Here is a 17,689-nt window from a genome sequence, read left to right on the forward strand (position 1 = left end):
GCCACGGTGACGGTGTCGTGGAGCCTCGAGTCTCTAACTGGACCAAAACGAGCAGATGCAGAAACTCTAACAGCATGTTTCTCCTCACTGAGACTAGAAGCTGTTAAACTCATCTCATAACATTATTATCTGCTGCCTGTGAATGAAGCTGCATGTTCAGCACTGTGATAAAAGTCTTAGGACAGCATTAGATTAGTTGCTTTAATGCTATAATGACCATATATCATTATTACTCAGAACATACAGGGAATGTGTTGTTGCTGTATTAAAAACACAGAGAAGGAAACAGCTCGTATTGTCGGCGTTGATCTGAAAAACTTCTGCTTTTCTTTTTTTTAAACATGCTCAGTGTGTAATAAATGATGTGAAACATGCAAAAACATCGTAACGCTCCTTTAAACTTCACGCACGGCAGCATTTTATCTCCCAGCTGAGAATAAAACGACTCAGACGTCCAAACTCTGTCCGTCAGCTGCTGAGTGAACATGCAGCCGGACTGAGATGTTTGTTAGTGTCCATGTGGTTTATTTACATTTAAAGGGTTAAAATGATAAAATAAACGTCATGAATAACTTCACACATTCTTTTTTTGTGGACCCAGCATCAAATTTCTGCTTTTAATCCATTTAGAGAGAATATATTAGAGGATTATGGTAAAAATGTCTAAGTGGTGTAACCATAAAAACTTTGTACCAAATAATTCAACTTGCTTAAAAACAGTAAATAGTCAATAAAACACCATATCAACTAGTTTGGCATGATCTTACATTATAACTTTATATCAAATAAAGGTAATGGAATACAATTGTTCTACATATTACATTTACTCTGGTAACCATGGAGACCAGAAACATTTACATGTTTTAACCCTCCTGTTGTCCTAGAGTAGAAGGATGGAAGGGAGGAAGAAGGAAGAAAAGGGAGGGAAGAAGGAAGGGAAGAAAGAAAAGAAGGAAGGGAGGAAGGAAAGGAGGGAGGAAGAAGGAAGGAAAGGAGGGAAGAAGGAAGGGAGGAAAGAAAAGAAGGAAGGGAGGAAGGAAAGGAGGGAGGAAGAAGGAAGGAAAGGAGGGGAAAGGAAGGCAGGAAAAAAGAAGGAAGGGAGGAAGGAAGGAAAGAGAGAAGGAGGAAGGGAGGAAGGAAGGAAGGAAGGAAGGAAAGAGGGAGGGAAGAAGGACAGATGGAAGGAAGGAAGGGAGGAAAGAAGGAACAGTCAAAACAGACGGGGTCAATTTGACCCGGGAGAGGACGACACTAACAAAATGGTGCAAATGTCATTTTAAATGATATAAAACCATCAATTTATCTAAGAGCAGATGTTTTATGATAACCGCTACAAACCATCTTCACAACCAAACACAAAACCATCTTCACAACCAAACACAAACCATCTACAAACCAAACACCACCAGCTGAAGAGACTCAGAGAGAAGAGGATGAAGGAAGTTAACTGGAGACAGAAAGAGAGAGGAGGAAGATAAAATGATCAAATACACTATGTTTTAGTGAAGTTCAGAGAAAGATGAATCAGTGTGTGTGTGTGTGTGTGTGTGTGTGTGTGTGTGTGTAGTGTGTGTGTGTGTTCCTCTTCAGTCGTCGATACTCTCGATTATTTTTCAAAACGTCCTCGATTTAACGAGCCGTAACTTAGCAACTAATGCAGTTTCCAAAGTAAGCAGTTAGAGTATTTAAGTGTGTGTGTGTGTGTGTGTGTGTGTGTGTGTGTGTGTGTGTGTGTGGTGTGTGTGTAGTAAGCAGTTAGAGTATTTAAGTGTGTGTGTGTGTGTGTGTGTGTGTGTGTGTGTGTGTGTGTGTGTGTGTGTGTGTGTGTGTGTGTGTGTGTGTGTGTGTGTGTGTGTAGTAAGCAGTTAGAGTATTTAAGTGTCCGTCTCAGGGAGGAAGAATGCTTTCAGCTTTCAGCGGCCTTCGGGTTTAAAATAGTTTCAACACAAAGAAGCTTCATCTCTCTCTCTGTGACCTTTGACCTCAGAAGATAAATAACTATAATATTCAAGTTTCTGCAGTTTCAAGGCTAAAAATCAGAGAATATTAGTTCTGTTTGCTTCTTTATTTTATGCTTTACATTATTCTATTAACCCTCCTGTTGTCCTCGAGTCAAGGAAGGAAGGGAGGAAGGGAAAAGACGGGAAGGATGGACGGAAGGAAGGAATGATGGAGGGAGGAAGAAGGAAAGGATGGACGGAAGGGAGGAAGGAAGGAAGGAAGGAAGAATGGACGGAAGGGAGGAAGAAGGAAGGAAGGAAAGATGGAAGGAAGGAAGGAAGGAAGGAAGGAAGGAAGATGGAATGATGGAAGGGAGGAAGAAGGAAGGAAGGAAAGATGGAAGGAAGGAAGGAAGGAAGGAAGGAAGGAAGGAAGGAAAGGAGGGAGAAGGAAGGGAGGAAAGGAAGAGGAAGACGGAAGGAAAGAAGGAGGAGGACAGAGGAGGAGGAGGGAGGGAGGGGAGGGAGGGAGGGAGGGAGGGAGGGAGGGAGGGAGGGAGAAAGGAAAAGAGGAAGGGAGGAAGGAAGGGGATGGAGGGAAGGAAAGAAGGAGGAGAAGGAGGAGAGGGAGGAAAGACAGACGGAAGGAAAGAAGGAAGGAAGGAAGGAAGGAAGGAAAGAAGGAACAGTCAAAACAGACCGGGGTCAATTTGACCCAGGAGGACGACACAAAGGTTAAATGAATCTTTCATCATTAACAGAGGAATCATCACCTCTCATTTATTGTGTTTAAACACGACTGAAGATGCAGATTTTATACTTTATTTATATTTACTGTACACATGATTGTAGTATTATTTCTAGTCTTAATCCCTATATATACATATTCTTTATACATCATATTGAATCATTACTATAACACTACTCAGCATAAGTATAGAAGCGTTTATTGTGATAATAGATTAACTGTTTTGAGTCATTTTAAACTAAATAAATGTATAAATTCTCTGATTCCAGCTCTTTAAATGTGGTTTCTTAAGTCCTTTATGACATTTAAATTAATATCTTTAGGTTGTAAACAAACCCAGACATGTGATGATGTCATCATGGACTTTAGGAATCATTTATTACCATTTATTGACATTTAATGGACAAAACAACTAACACAAAGTGATCGTTATTTGCAGCCGTACTGATGTTGAAGTTGCGATGGTTTTGGGGGCTTATGGGTAATGTAGTTCTTTAAAAGGCCGCTGATGTTAATGAGAGTTTGAATGAGTTTCTTTTTACGTCTATAAGTCTCAACTTTTAATGCAAACTGTTCAGTGAGGTTAAAACTTCAGCTTGAAAACTGTCAATCATATATTTTTAAATAACGAACCAATCAGGAGACAGAAAGAAGGAATAAAGGACAACACTGCATCATTAAACTGTGTCCTTAAAGGTGAGAAAAACAGCTTTTTTTAAGTCCATGTAAGCTTCCACAGACTCTTGTTCTTTGTTGAGAAGAAGAAAAAAGAATAATGTGAAGCTTTAAATCATCAGAGTCTGTTGAGCCTCTGAAACAACCGCCGTCCTGTTCAGCTTATCTCAGCTTGTTATGATTATTAAAGCTAAATATTTAACAGGATAACATCACAGATCGGCCACGGCGACACACTTCACTTCAACTTCAACTTTTAATGGTTTCATAGAAGCAAACAGAGACGCTTGTGTTTAAAAGTGGAAGATAAGCGTCTGTGATGAAGTGATGAAAATGTGACAAAAGAGGCTCAGAGCTGCCGTGTTTGTGCTCGTTTTAACTCATTTACTACAAATCACCTAACTTTACATTCCTGTGGAGCGTTCTGCTGAAGGCTCGGTGCTGCAGACGCTGTGTGAACATGTGTTTATACGTTCCAGAGAGAGAGATCCATCTGAACGGTGACGCTAAGTTTCTGGAAAAAGAGAAAAAGAGAAAAAGAGAGTCGCTGAGATTTATGGTTAATGAGAGAAAACGTGTGTGAAGGGAGGAGGAGAGATGGTTGGTGCTTTATAAAAGAGAAGAGAAAAGAAAAGGGTGGAGAGAGAAAGGAAAGAGCTGAATGTTAGGAGAGACACACACACAGAGAAACACACACACACACACACAGAGAAACACACACACACACACACACACACACAGAGAAACACACACACACACACACACACACACACAGAGAAACACACACACACACACAGAGTCCCTGTTGGTTCATAAAGCATTTCTGGATCAACAGCTGCAGAGCGATGCCACACACACACACACACACACACACACACACACACACATACGCTAACATGCAATTATTCACACACATACATGCATTTGACCCTGGACTCCCAAGGATTAACACACACACACACACACACACGGACAGAGATACACAACTGAAATAACTGGTATTCTTCACATTTCTAGCTCTATATTAATAATCTGAGGCTCTGCTGGGATAATAGAGGGAGAGAGAGAGAGAGAGAGAGAGAGAGAGAGAGAGAGAGAGAGAGAGAGAGAGAGAGAGAGAGAGAGAGAGAGAGAGAGAGAGAGAGAGAGAGAGAGAGAGAGAGAGAGAGACGAGAGAGAGAGAGAGAGAGAGAGAGAGAGAGAGAGACAGAGAGAGAGAGAGAGAGAGACTATGGAGGAACTATGAGAGACATTTTCAAACAATACACTATATTTATATAACCCATACGGCCAAAAGTAAGTAAGTAAATATTAAATAACTCATATTTTTAACACATCTCCAGCTTCTATATTAATATTCTGTGTCTCTATATTAATATATTTGCAGTTAGTAGTAGTTGGACTATATCATCAGTTTTTAGAGTCTTTATTTTAGTAAAAGAACCAAAACAACAATGTTATAATACTCTGTTACAAGTAAAAGTCCTGCATGAAAAATACCTCCTTAAAGTAGTGAAGGATGATCAGCTTCATGTAGGTTAAATAACTCGTATTATATATAATATGAGTTATGAGTTATTATATATAATACGAGTTATTATATATAATAACTCATATTATATATAATAACTCATATTATATATAATACGAGTTATTATATATAATAACTCGTATTATATATAATAACTCGTATTATATATAATAACTCGTATTATATATAATAACTCGTATTATATATAATAACTCGTATTATATATAATATGAGTTATTATATATAATAACTCATATTATATATAATATGAGTTATTATATATAATAACTCATATTATATATAATAACTCATATTATATATAATAACTCATATTCTTTGACATATCTCCAGCTTCTATATTAATATTCTGAGTCTTATTAATCTTCTACTGGTCCTTTATGCAGCCGCTCAGTTCAGCCTTTTAGCTCCTGTCTCTTTAAGAGACCTGGAATATGGAAACACCTTAGTAACCAGCCTTAGCGACCAGTTTAGCGACCAGGATTCCGGAATTATTACCTTAGCAACCAGCCTTAGCGACAGCCTTAGCGACCAGGATTCCGGAATTATTACCTTAGCAACCAGCCTTAGCGACAGCCTTAGCGACCAAGATTCTGGAATTATTACCTCGACTTTGACTTAGTACTGAAGTTATTTGACAATTTTTACAATGACGTATAAAATCTGTTTTATCTTATTAATAATTACAGAGAGAGAAAAAGAGAGGTGATTAATATTTACTACAACAACCGATACGATGCTACGCACAATATGATGCTTTTATTCAGCGATTTTAAAAAAAAAGGTGTTTTTGTTGTTCAGCAGATAAATGAATAAATAAATAAAACTAAAATAACAAATTAAATAAAAAATAGATGAATAAGTAAATAAATAATACAATAAAAATAAAATGAAAAATAAATAAATAATAATTAAGAACAAAAAATAAAATGAAAAATAAAATGAAAAATAAAATAAAAAATTGAAGAATAAAAAATAAAAAATGAAAAGAATGAAATAAAACTCATAAATAAAACAAAAAACTATATAAAAATAAATAAATAAATATAAAAAGTACAATAATAATTTTTTTTTTAATCCAATTAAATTCAGTCTTTCTCTTAATGTATCTTCACCTTCATTCATGTTTCTGCTTACAGTGAAGGACAAATGCACACACACACACACACACACACACACACGTACATACATATAAACACATGTATGTATTTGACCCTGGCCTCTCGAAGGACCAAACAAACACAAACACACCAAACACACCAAGCACACACACACACACCACACACACACACACACACACACACACACACACAGAGTCCAGCTGCTGGAGGTCAGGAAGCATCGAGGGAGGAAGTGAAGAGTGTCAGCTGATTGCTTCCTGCAGGCTCCTCAGCTCATCCTGTGTGTGTGTGTGTGTGTGTGTGTGTGTGTGTGTGTGTGTGTGTGTGTGTGTGTGTGTGTGTGTCGGTGTGTGTGTGTGTGTGTGTGTGTGTGTCTCAGACAGTAAAGGCCATCACCTCAGATAAGGAACTCAGTGTGTGACTCTGTGTGAAGCTTCTGGAAGTTGAACTTGAAGCTTCACAAATATTTCACACATGTTTTTTTTCAGGAAGTTTCACATTCATCTGTCAGTGTGGAGTAAAAACCTCAGAGTGTGAGCAGAGAGGAGGATTCCCACTGAGGAGAGTTAGAATAAAACATATTTCTACTTTATGTTTATTACTGAGCTCATACTGAGTGATGGAGGAGTGTTAAGGTTCATTATATTAACTGATGTTCCTATTTGTGTGATGATTTGCTGCTTTTCTTCATAAATGAGAATAAACTGAATAGTTTTGGGTTTTGAATCGTTAGTCAAACTAAATTAAGACATTATATTATATTATATTATATTACGTTATATTATATATATATTATATTATATTATATTACGTTATATTACGTTATATTATATATATTATATTATATTATATTATATTATATTATGTTATATTATATTATATTATATTATATTATATTATATTATATTATGTTATATTATATTATATTATATATGTATATATTATAACGAGCACTGATTAATTATTTTAATTTAAAAAATGTCCCAAATTTCTCCGTTTCCATGGTTTCAGAAGCCAAAACTCTGCAGAATATATATATATCAGTCTGCTGACTCAGCGCTGAGTCTATTACTGAGTCAGCGTGTGTGTGTGTGTGTGTGTGTGTGTGTGTGTGTGTGTGTGTGTGTGTGTGTGTGTGTGTTTATTTTAGAGTCTAATTGTACACTTATAAACAATAATGCCAGAAACAATGACAGTGACGTCTGATTCTGTTAGAGTCAAGACAAAGAGGCTCGGATTCAATTACTCACACACACACACACACACACTGTATCACACACACACACTGTATCACACACACACACACTGTATCACACACACACACACACACACACTGTATCACACACATACACACACACACTGTATCACTCACACACACACACACACACACACTGTATCACTCACACACACACACACTGTATCACACACACACTGTATCTCACACACACACACTGTATCACACACACACTGTATCACACACACTCACACACACACTGTATCACACACACTGTATCACACTCACACCTACACACACACACACTGTATCACACACACTGTATCTCACACACACACACACACACACAGTATCACACACACACAGTATCACACACACACTGTATCACACACTGTATTACACACACACACACACTGTATCACACACACACAGGTAACGATGACCTGATTTCAACTGAGTTATACTGTTGCACACACACAAGGTCAAAAACACACACACATACACACACACTGTATCACACACACACTGTATCACACACTCACACACACACACACACACTGTATCACACACACAGATCTGTATGTATTTATACATGATCAATATTCCATAATAAGCAGCTGTGATGGATTTCCGATAGCGGGATAACCGAGACGTTCAGGAGGCCGAAGGAGGAAATCCCATTACCTCCAGATCTATGACTTCACTAACACACACAGACACACACACACACACACACACACACACACACACACACACAGACACACACACACACACACACACACACAGAGACACACAGAGACACACACACACACACACAGAGACACACACACACACACACACAGTCAGACACAGTCAGACACACACACACACACACACACACACACACAGTCAGACACACACACACAGAGACCCACACACACACACACTGTATCACACGCACACACACACACACACACACACACACACACACGTATGGTATATGGAAAAAGTGATGTATGTGGAAACTGAACCCAAGCTCTGATTTCAGTCAAATCAGGAGGCTGTGTGTGTGTGTGTGTGTGTGTGTGTCTGTGTGTGTGTGTGTGTGTGTGTGTGTGATACAGTGTGTGTGTGTGTGTGATACAGTGTGTGTGTGTGTGTGTCTGTGTTTGTGTGTGTGTGTGATAGTGTGTGATAGTGTGTGTGTGCGAAAGTGTGTGTGTGTATGTGATACAGTGTGTGTCAGTGTGTGTGTGTGTGTGTGTGATACAGTGTGTGTGTGTGTTTGTGTGTGTGCGATAGTGTGTGTGTATGTGATACAGTGTGTGTCAGTATGTGTGTGTGTGATACAGTGTGTGTGTGTGTGTGATAGTGTGTGTGTGTGTTTGTATGTGTGTGTGATAGTGTGTGATAGTGTGTGTGTGATACTGTGTGTGTGTGTGTGTGTGTGTGTGTGTCTGTGTGTGTGTGTGTGTGATACAGTGTGTGTGTGTGTGTGTGTGTGTGTGTGTGTGTGTGTATGTGTGTGTGTGTGTGTGATACTGTGTGTGTGTGTGTGTGTGTGTGTGTGTCTGTGTGTGTGTGTGTGTGTGATACTGTGTGTGTGTGTGTGTGTGTGTGTGTGTCTGTGTGTGTGTGTGTGTGATACAGTGTGTGTGTGTGTGTGTGTGTGTGTGTGTGTGTCAGATTCATCAGGTTTGACTTTAAACTCTTTAAATCTTTATTTTATTCTATTTTCTCCGGTTTGAACTTCTCTCGTGTCGGACAGCTGCGACCTTTGACCTCTCTGCTTCTATCGGTTTCCTGTTCTGACCTCACAGCGTGATTCACCACCGGCCCGCTGACCTCTGACCTCTGAAGGTTTATTGCTTTACAGGGAAACACTCTCACTATCAGATCTCACACGTATAGATTAAAATCACTTCCTGTCTGAGATGAACGACAACGATAAGTTTAATGAATCAATCAGCTGATAACTATGACATCATTCATTCATTCATTCATTCATTTATTGATTTGAGTCTTTTTTTAAAAGCCTAAGTCAAAAACTCTGATTCAGCTTCTTAACCTTCCTGTCGTCCTCTCGTCTGTTTTGACTGTTCCTTCCTTCCTCCCTTCTCTCTTTCTTTCCTTCCTCTCTTTCTTTCTCCATCCCCCTTTCGTCCTTCTTTCTTTTCCTCCTTTCCTTTTCTCCCTTACTTCTTTCCTTCCTTCCTTCCTTCCCTCCTTCCTTCTTCCTCCCTTTCTTCCTCCCTTCCTTCCTTCTTCCTCCCTTCTTCCTTCCTCCCTTCCTTCTTTCCTTACTTCTTCCTCCCACCCTTCCTTCCTCCTTTCCTTGGGTGGAAAATTAAACCCTGAACAGTCTGTATATAAAGGGTTAAATGATGATTTCTACATGAAATAATAGTTTAAAGCTCAATAATCTTAATTAATCTGACCTCCTCCATGCTCAGTCTGATGGTCCTAGTCTTTAATATTAATAATACTAAACATTATAACAGCTGTTTAATCTAATCTGCTGAACTTTAACCTGTTAAACATCCTGCTGGTGTGATGATGCAACACCAGATTTAAACACTAATATAATAAAAAAACAACTTCCAACTATTAAATATATATGAGTGGAAAAATATGTTTTATTGGACTGAAAAGTCACAAAAAGCAGAATAACACAGCAGCAGGTGATGAATGATCTACTGTGTGATGCCTGGTGAGTCTCTGCTGACGTTATAACTATAAGTGAGCTCCTCCTCTACTCTGATTACACATCATACAGAGAAACTGTGTCAATAATCACATATGATGCTCAGTTGGAGTCCAAACCTTCCTCCCTTCCTATTTTCCGTTCACCCTCCCTCACTCCTTCCTTCTTTCCTCTCTCCTTCTTTCCTCCCTCCTTCTTTCCTTCCCTCCTTCGTTCTTTCCTTTCCTCCCTTCCTTCCTCATTTCCTTCCTTCCTTCCTTCTTTCCTTCCTACCTTCCTCCTTTCCTTCCTACCTTCCTCCCTTCCTTCCTCCCTCCTTCCCTCCTTCCTTCTTTCCTTTCCCCCCTTCCTTCCTCCCTCATTTCCTTCCTTCCTCCTTTCCTTCCTTCCTCCCTTCCTTGCTCCCTCCTTTCCTCCCTTCCTTCCTCCCTTCCTTCCTCCCTTCCTTCCTCCTTTTCTTCCTTCCTCCACCCTTCCTTCTTTCCTTCCTTCCTCCTTTCCTTCCTCCCTCCCTCTTTCCTTCCTTCTTCCTCCCTTCCTTCCTTCCTTGACTCGAGGACAACAGGAGGGTTAAAAGATGAGACTTGACGACACTAGAAGCTGTTAAAAAATGACTTAAAGACATAAAATATTCCAGTTATTCTTCATTTTTAATGTTTTTTAATGTACTTTACTAGAGTGTTTGCATGTGATGCTACTTTATAGATACGATGACATAATCCTTTATTAGTCCCAGCATGGCTGCAGCAATAAAAAACAATGAATAACAATAAATAATTAATAAGTAAAACATTAAATATGATCAATAGGAAATAAAAATATATGATTAATCAGATTATTTAGATCAAGTTGGAGGTTTAAACTATTATTTAGTGTATAAATCATCATATATCTGCTCCTATAATATAATATAATAGCTATAATATATCTTTATACTTCTATTAAACTACATTTCAGAGGTAATATTAACTTTCTATGATTCCTGTAGATGAGATGAGACTCTACGACTTTATAAGCTGTTTAAAAAAAGACACATTCGACCTACTTTTAAGTTTTAAGGATATGGATGATGGTTGTGTGTGTGTGTGTGTGTGTGTGTGTGTGTGTGTGTGTGTGTGTGTGTGTGTGTGTGTGTGTGTGTGTGTGTGTGTGTGTGTGACGCTGGGACAGTTAGAAGTGAAACCAGTAGAAAATAATCACCAGTTAAAACCACACTGACTCATTCTCTGTGTTTTTTCCTTCATGTGATGAAGACGAAGATGAAGATGAAGATGACGTGTCGCTCTGCACAATCTTTAAGAAAAGATTAACGCTCCTGTCGTCCTCCCGGGTCAAATTGACCCCGTCTGTTATGACTGTTCCTTATTTCCTCCCTCCTTCCTTCTTTCTTTCCTCTGTCCTTCTTTCCTTCCTTCCTCCCTCCCTCCTTCCTTTTTTCCTCCCCCTTCCTTCCCTTCCTTCCTTTTTCCTCCCTCCTTCCTTCCTTCTTTCCTCCCCCTTCCTTCCCTTCCTTCCTTCCTTCCTTTTTCCTCCCTCCCTCCTTCTTTCTTTCCTCCCCATTACCTTCCTCCCTTCTTCCTTCCTCCCTCCTTCTTTCCTTCCTTCCTTCCTCCCTCCCTCCTTCCTTTTTTCCTCCTTCCCTTCTTCCTTCCTTCTTTCCTCCCTCCTTTCCTTCCTTCTTCCTTCCTCCCCCCTTCCTTCCTTCCTTCCTTCCTTCCTCCTTTCCTTCCTTCCTCCCCCCTTTTCTTCCTTCCTTCCTCCTTTCCTCCCTTCCTCCCCCCTTCCTTCCTCCCTTCCTTCCTCCCCCCTTCCTCCTTTCCTTCCTTCCTTCCTCCCTTCCTTCCTTCTCGAGGACAACAGGAGGGTTAAACTACATTTCAGAGGGTAATATTAACTTTCTATCATTCCTGTAGATGAGACTCTACGATTCTATAAATTGTTATAAATGACTTAAAGATATAAAATATTTCAGCTCTTCGTCACATTCGACCTACTTTTACGTCTTCAGGTGATTCAGAAGCTGAAGGATGAAGGATGCTGAGCTCAGACGCTGGTCATGTGACCGTCTGAGTCACAGCTGAGCATCAATCTGATCAGTTTTAACCCTCCTGTCGTCCTCCCGGGTCAAACTGACCCCGTCTCTTTTGACTGTTCCTTCCTTCCTTCCTTCCTTCCTTCCTCCCTCCTTCTTTAATTTTTCCTTTGTTCTTCCCCTCCTTCCCTCTTTCTTTGCTCCCTCCTCCTTCCATACTTCTTTCCTCACTTCCTTCCTTCCTCCTCTCCTTACTTCCTTCCTCTTTTCCTCCCTCCTTACCCCTTTTCTTCCTTCCTCCCTCCTTTCCTTCCTTCTTCCTTCCTTCCTTCCTTCCTTCCTCCCCCCTTCTTTCCTTCCTTCCTTCCTCCTTTCCTTACTTTTTCCTTCCTTCCTCCCTCCTTTCCTTCCTTCCTCCCTCCTTTCCTTACTTTTTCCTTCCTCCCTCCTTTAAATTTTCCTTCGTTCTTCCCCTACTTCCCTCTTTCTTTGCTCCCTCCTCCTTCCATACTTCTTTCCTCACTTCCTTCCTTCCTTCCTTCTTTCCTTCCATCCTCCTCTCCTTACTTCCTTCCTCTTTTCCTCCCTCCTTACTCCTTTCCTTCCTTCCTCATTCATTCCTTCCTTCCCTCCTTCCTATTTTCCTCCCTCCTTACTCCTTACCTTCCTTCCTCATTCATTCCTTCTTTCCTCCCTTCCTTCCTTCCTCTTTTCCTCCCTCCTTACCTTCCTTCTTTCCTCCCTTCCTTCCTTCCTCTTTTCCTCCCTCCTTACTCCTTTCCTTCCTCCCTTCCTCCCTCCCTTCCTTCCTTCCTTCCTTACTCCCTCCCTTCCTCCCTCCCTTCCTTCCCCCCTCCCTTCCTCCCTTCCTTCCTTACTCCTTTCCTTACTCCTTTCCTTCCTTCCTCATTCATTCCTTCCTTCCCTCCTTCCTATTTTCCTCCCTCCTTACTCCTTACCTTCCTTCCTCATTCATTCCTTCTTTCCTCCCTTCCTTCCTTCCTCTTTTCCTCCCTCCTTACCTTCCTTCTTTCCTCCCTTCCTTCCTTCCTCTTTTCCTCCCTCCTTACTCCTTTCCTTCCTTCCTCCCTTCCTCCCTCCCTTCCTTCCTTCCTTCCTTACTCCCTCCCTTCCTCCCTCCCTTCCTTCCCCCCTCCCTTCCTTCCTTACTCCTTTCCTTCCTCCTTTCCTTCCTTCCTCATTCATTCCTTCCTTCCCTCCTTCCTATTTTCCTCCCTCCTTACTCCTTTCCTTCCTTCCTCATTCGTTCCTTCTTTCCTCCCTTCCTTCCTTCCTCCCTCCCTTCCTCCCTTCCTTCCTCCCTCCCTCCCTTGACTCGAGGACAGGAGGGTTATCGATCAATAACCTGATAAAGCTAAAGCTCTGAATCCTGTTTATTTAGATTTAAAGGATTAATTGATGATTTTATGTCATTTTATTCATTATAAGTCTGTTTTATGATCTATAACTTCTTATTTTAACACATTAATAAAGTTAAATAAACTAAAACTATTGATTGATTTATTGATTAGTCATTAAGTTCATTATTAGAAACCAGATTTACGTCTTTAGATGTTAAATTTGAGTTTTTTGTTACATAAAAACATAAAACTACAAACATCTTCCTTTACATCATTAATCAATAATCACAACAGCTGCTTACGGATCAATTAATCAGTTAATTAGCGAGTTATATCCTTTACAGCAGCGGTGATCATTAACTAATCAATCAGCTTATTGATCAGAGAGCCTCGTGCTGTTATTCGTGCCGCTTGTGTACACACACACACACACACACACACACACACACACACACACACACACACACACACACACACACACACACACACACACACACACACACACACACACACACACATCTCCATTTTGTCTTCTTTATTATTCACCTGAACCTGATCCAGCAGATCGATCAGCTTATCGATCAGCTAAACACCTGTCTGCGCGGGACGCACGTGGGCAGAAACCAGAGAGACCCGCCGCTGCTGCTGCTGCTGCTTCTGGCTCCTTTTACATCCTCACATTATCATTATCAGCTGATCGATCAGGTTATTGATCTCTTGAGTTTAAACACACATATACATTTATATAGCTGATCACATTCCTGACCCATTTTTTTAAGTTATTGATTACCTTCAGCATGCATCAGCCTGCACGAGGGCTGATTAAGAAAAACACGATTTAAAAATAAAATTTCTTATTGTTTGATTGATCACTGATTAGCTTTGGGATTATTGCGCAATCACGTTAAATTGATAATCGATAATTTCCTTTAACTGGATCGATCATGTCAACTGATCAGATGTTCTGATTGATAACCTTCAGCCTGCCGATCACAATGAGATTAACTCGATCATGTGGTTTTATTTTTATTTATTTATTTATTTATTTTTTACAATCAATCAATAATCTGCAGGACCGGTTCGATCAAAGCTCTGCGGGACTCGAACCCGGCGCGGATCGATACCGGTACTGGTTCAGTGAGGGATGGGATGAGGGGATGCATGCATGTGCTCGTGCACGGCACATGGACGGACTGACGGATTGACTGAAAGGCGGATTGGAGGTAAAACACGCGGAGGATCGTTCCGGTGCTTTCAGCGGGGAGACGCCGGGAGTGAAGCCGAGATCGGGACGCTTTTTTCGGCGTCTCAGTCTCGCTTTGACCCGCTTCCCCGCTTCCCTGCTTCCTCCCCCCCCTTTGTTCTTCGTTAATGGATCGGCGTCTGGAGCCTTGCTACCTCCCAGACCCCCTCCTCCTCCTCCTCCTCCTCCACCTCCCTCCACCACCACCACCTCCTCCTCCTCCCCCAACACTCTCCCCTCCACACACACACACACACACACACACACACACACACACACACACACACACACACACACACACACACACACACACTGAAAAACACACATTTACAGCCACCAAACGCCTCTTTTTACGCTTTTACGCACCGGATCGAGCCGCTAAAAAATGGACGAAAAAAATGCTCCGGCCTCCTGAATACCCCGAGGCTCAAAGCTGCCCCTACCTGGGGTATCAACCAACCCCCCCCCACCACCACCCCCCCCCCTCTCCTTTCCACCCAACCAACCCCCTTCTCTTCCAGTCCCCACTCTTTCACCCCTCCTCCTGCACTCACTGCGTGGGAAAACAGAGAGAAAACAGGACATTTCCACGCGTAAAAACACGCACATACATACATATACACCCCCCCCCCTTTACCTCCACCCTGCTACTGCTACCCCCCCTCCCTCCCAAAAAAAAAGCTCTGCCACCCGGACCCATAACAGCCACCACCACCTCCTCTTCTCCTCCATCAAACATCCACAAGCAGCACCGGACCTACCTGGACGAGCACGCGCAGAAAAAGTCCAATCAGTTAATTAAAATCCACAGTCCCACGCGCTGCTGCTGCTGCTGCTGCTGCTCCTCTTCTTCTTCTCCTTCTGCTTCTTCTTCTTCTTCTTCTTGTCTCATAAAAACCTGAGTGAGCTGCAGTGAGGAGGTGCAGCAGGAGGAGGAGGAGGAGGAGTCCACACACAGGGGGAATAAATGTTGAAGCGTTTTCTTGTTTTTTTTGGGTTATAAATAAAAAGTGAGATGATAATAATAATAATAATAATAATAATAATCCAACAGCTCAGAGCGCGGAGCTGAGCAGCGCGTCTCCCCCGTGCACACACAGCCTGCCTCGGCTTGGCTCGGCTCGGTCTGCCCCTGCTCTGCTGGAGCCAGCCCCAATCTGGATCATACCACTCTGCACCCTGCCGGGGGGGGGACTCAGTCAGAGGAGAACAATAAACTAATTAAACATTAATTATCTGTTTTTATTCAACATTAAAACATTTAATAAGATGTGTTTTAATTATTTAAAAGCGACATACACATTGTTTAAATATAAAATGATGTAAATTAGGTGTTTTTTAGGCGTAATAAAGAGTTGCACCCCTCCAGATATGATGCAATGGTTCAGTCCAGATCTTTAATCTGCTGTTTTTCTCCTCCCAAAACCAGATGTGGAGAGAGAGACGACAGAGAGGACACTAAACCACAGAGAGAGAGAGACTGTGCACATACATACATATATATATAAATATAAATATATAAATAAATATAGATATAGATATATATGGATGGAGATGCATGGGAATAAAGGAGGGTGAGGAGAGGATGGAGGGATGCAGAAGGAGGAATAAAGTGATAATAAAGGAAATAAAAGATAAAAAATAATATCTACAGAGTGAAACTTGTTTTTTTTTATCTTCAGTGTGAATCTGCAGGTTTCTGATCAATGAATCATCTTTTACACTATATATAAATGATATTAACACGTGTTCATTAAACATCATTAAACTGTTAAAAGGCTTCCTGCTGTTTATATAGTCATTTATTTATATATTTATATATTTATATTATATTAATCTGCAAACATGATAGTAACTTTTTTGTTGTTTATCTATTTATCTTCTTTTTTATTCATCTTAATTATTTTAATGTATTTATTTTTCTTGTTTTTTTATTTAGTATTTTTCTTTGTTTCTTTGTTTTGTTGGTTTTATTTATCTATTTATCTTATTTATTATTATTATTATTATTATTATTTATTAATCTTGTGATAAATTTAAAAAAATGATTTTAATGGATTTATTTTTGTTATGTTTTTTTTATTTGGATTTTATTTAGTTATTTATTTATGTATCTTGTTTTTTATTAATGTATTTATTGGTTTAGTTTTTTATTTGTAATGTTTTTTTATTTATTAACTTTTTCATTGATCTATTTATATTGGTTATTTAATTTTGAATGTATTTATTTTTTATTCATCATATTTTTTATTTAACTATTTATCTTGTTTTTTAATTGATCTATTTATGTTGTTTTTATTTTTCTTATTTTATTTATTTATTTTTCTATTTATTCTGCTTTTACTTATTTTTTTTAATGATCTTGTGTTTTTATTTATTTATTTATTTTTCTTGTGTTTTTTATGTATGTATTTATTGGCTTTGTATTATATTTGTAATGTTTTTATTTATGCCATTATTTAAATGTTTCTATTCATATATATTTTTAATTAATCTTGAGTTTATTTATTTATCATTTTATTTAATTTTGTATTTAACTATTTATCTTGTTTTTTATTGATCTTATTTACTGGATGTATCCATTGATTTTATTAAATTATGTTTTATTATATATCTTGTTTTTTATTCATCTAATCCTGTGTGGGTTAAACTATAAATTATAATTATACTTATTATAAACTATATTTATTATAAATACTTTACATTAGTGACTCTTTACATGTGCTGCTCACTGATGTTTCAGTATTAATAAACTTTATTAAACATATTTTAATACATGAGTCACAGTGGATGATTCTCTACTAAACCAGAACTTTAATTACTTTTAATACTTAGCTCCTAATACTTGTTTACTTTTACCTAAATGCAGGATTTGTACTTATAAAGGAATATTTACACATTATTATATTGGTGCATCTCTGCTAAAAACATTATTTATTCCTCTATTCTTCTTATTTTAACCTTCGTGTCGTCCTCCCGGGTCAAATTGACACTGTCTGTTTTGACTGTTCTTTCTTTCCTCCCTTCCTTCCTTCCTTCCTTCCTTCCTTCCTTCCTTCCTTCCTTCCTTCCTTCCTTCCTTCCTTCATTCCTTCCTTCCTTC

The sequence above is a fragment of the Scomber scombrus genome, chromosome 22, assembly GCF_963691925.1.
Source record: "Scomber scombrus chromosome 22, fScoSco1.1, whole genome shotgun sequence".
Taxonomy (NCBI): Eukaryota; Metazoa; Chordata; class Actinopteri; order Scombriformes; family Scombridae; genus Scomber; species Scomber scombrus.